The 2,656-nt window shown below is 35.1% G+C and overlaps 1 non-coding gene across 1 annotated transcript; it reads right to left on the reverse strand.

The window, feature by feature from the left end:
- Window positions 1–1,567: 1,567 nt before the first annotated feature.
- Window positions 1,568–1,640, reverse strand: TRNAQ-CUG (transfer RNA glutamine (anticodon CUG)). Its single transcript has one exon. It is a non-coding gene; the product is annotated as a tRNA-Gln (tRNA).
- Window positions 1,641–2,656: the final 1,016 nt, after the last annotated feature.

Raw genomic sequence — 2,656 nt, forward strand, 5'->3', positions numbered from 1 at the left:
AAGCAAGTAGAAGTAAAAGGGATAAATATGAAATATAGTTCATAGGAGGCTGGTTGTAAAAAAAGAAACTGCTGAAGAGATGAAAATCGAAAGCAATTTCAATTGTATGAAAAAGAAGGCATTGTTAACATTTTCTTTATAATTCAGTTTCTGAGGGGGAATAATGTGATGACTAGCGGAGATATCAACTACAATTTCCTAATGTAAACAGAGTTGAAATAAAATATTTTAGACCATGGTCATATATGCTTATGATATTAAAGATTTGACATGTTCCCCAAAGTTTGTAGTATTGACTCAACTTGGTTTTGCTTCCCCCCTCCAAGCTTTACGGATATATAATTGACATATAACATTATACAAGTTTAAGGTGAACCATGTGTTGATTCGATACACTTATATGTTATAAAATTGTTACCACCACAGCCTTAGCTAACACCTGCCTCTCTTCACATAATTTCCATTTCTGTTTTGTGGTGCGAATGTTTGAGATCTACTTTCTCAGCGACTCTAAAGTATATAATACAGGATTATTAAGTATAAACAGCAGCTGGACATTAGATGCCCAGAACATACTCATCTTAAAACTGGAAGTTTGTATTCTTTGGCCAACATCTCCCCTTTCCTTTTCCCCCATCGCACCCCCCACTCCCTGGTAACCACCCCTTTACTCTCCGTTTCTATGAGTTTGGCTTTTTTAGTTTCCACATACAGGTGATATCATACAGTCTTTGTCTTTGTCTTTGTTTTTGCGTTTTAAGGCGCATTTTATGTTTCAAAGTACTATTGATTTTTAAAGTTGTTTAAATTGTTCATAATAACATGTGTTCTCATTTCCTGAAAAATAAGTATGTATTTTGAAATTATTGAGATATTATTTGTTATTCTGGAAAGTATACTGAGAAGTTTGGTACATTTGCTATTAGGCATAGATAGTACACACTTTTGAATAATCATGAATGTTCTAGTAAAGATGATACAGGGCCTTGAAATATTTAAATGCATAAAATATGGTTAGTGACTGAATTCATGTATCAATAATGAATATTACATATAATATATATGTAATACATATAATGTACTACATATAATGTATATAAATATAATACATATAATATACAGAGTCATTACAATAATGAATAATACAATCATGTATCAATTGTAGAATATTTAGGAAGCTTTGATTGCTTTCTCTTTTCTGAAAAATTAATATCAAAGCAATATAAATAAACATCAATATAAAATGGAGATAATTTTCACTTTATAGAAATAGGGTATTTTAATAAAAATCATATATACATATATACCTTTTTATTTTTATTTATTTTTCATTTATTTTTTATTTTTTTTAAAGATTTTATTTATTTGAGAGAGAATGAGATAGAGAGAGAGAGCATGAGAGGGGGGAGGGTCAGAGGGAGAAGCAGATTCCCTGCTGAGCAAGGAGCCTGATGCGGGACTTGGTCCTGGGACTCCAGGATCATGACCTGAGCCGAAGGCAGTCGCTTAACCAACTGAGCCACCCAGGCGCCCTATATATATATATACCTTTTTAAAGTAGTCTCTACACCCAACGTAGGGATCGAACTTACAACCCTGAAATCCAGAGTCACATGCTCTACCAACTGAGCCAGCCAGGTGTCCCTTTAATAAAAATCTTTAAATAACAGGTGAAGGGATTTGTATAGTAGAAATTAAAGTCACTGGAATAATCTCTTTCCTGTTCATTAGATTTTCAGTGGACACTAGTAGTACATTTATCCTCCATATTTCCATAGAAAATAGAGTTCTTCTGTATAGCCTTAGACTATTGATAAGAGATCATTAAAAATGACTCAGTACAAATCTTACTGAGATGTGTCTAGAAGAAGAATCAACCATTTGGAAAATTGCATGTCCACTATTCTTAAGCCAGGCAGTAATCTTACACTTCTATAGTAAATAACAAAATGATACATATAAGAGGTCAGAAGAGCCTTCTAATTTAATCATCCCCCTCATAGTTGAATACACTGACATGTCTCTAATGTGTTTCTACAGTAGTGTTCTTATTTTCTGGACTCTTCATTCCAAGGTTCCACATTGTGAACTGAAGGTTGCCTGTTTTCTTTGTGTCCCATATCTGAACAGACAGGTCTGATGGTTTTATACACTACACTTCCAAGCATATATCAGAGCATGGTAAATTTCTCTCCTCTTTGGTAAACACCTGAATTTCTTCACCCAAACTACCATTCCATGAACACACATCACAGTACTTTGCTTGCTTTTCCTAAATGTGTCATCCCAGTATCCATGATCTCCTTGCTTTATAGTAACAGAACCCTCATTTTATTTGGAACGGCATGATATACAACTTAAAGATGATTTTCTAAGATATCTTCAACTAGCAGTGCCCAGTGACATGTACCTGCAAGGCTTTGCCTGGGAGTTTGAGAGAAATCTCTTGAAAGGGGCTAATCAGTTAGGAGATGCACCTTTTTTCCTGGACCATGCTTCCCCCCAGCCACCAGGAATATGAGCATGGGAGCCACCTGCCACTAGCCATGAGCAGATGGCTACAGAGCCACCTTGCCGCCCTACACTGGGGTCAACACTGATTTTATTATGTGAGAGCAGAAGAGACACTTGCATATGCTTAACTCACTTCTATTTT

The sequence above is a fragment of the Mirounga angustirostris genome, unplaced genomic scaffold, assembly GCF_029215605.1.
Source record: "Mirounga angustirostris isolate CCGP_5_RB_7025 unplaced genomic scaffold, mMirAng1.0.hap1 SCAF_7, whole genome shotgun sequence".
NCBI lineage: Eukaryota > Metazoa > Chordata > Mammalia > Carnivora > Phocidae > Mirounga > Mirounga angustirostris.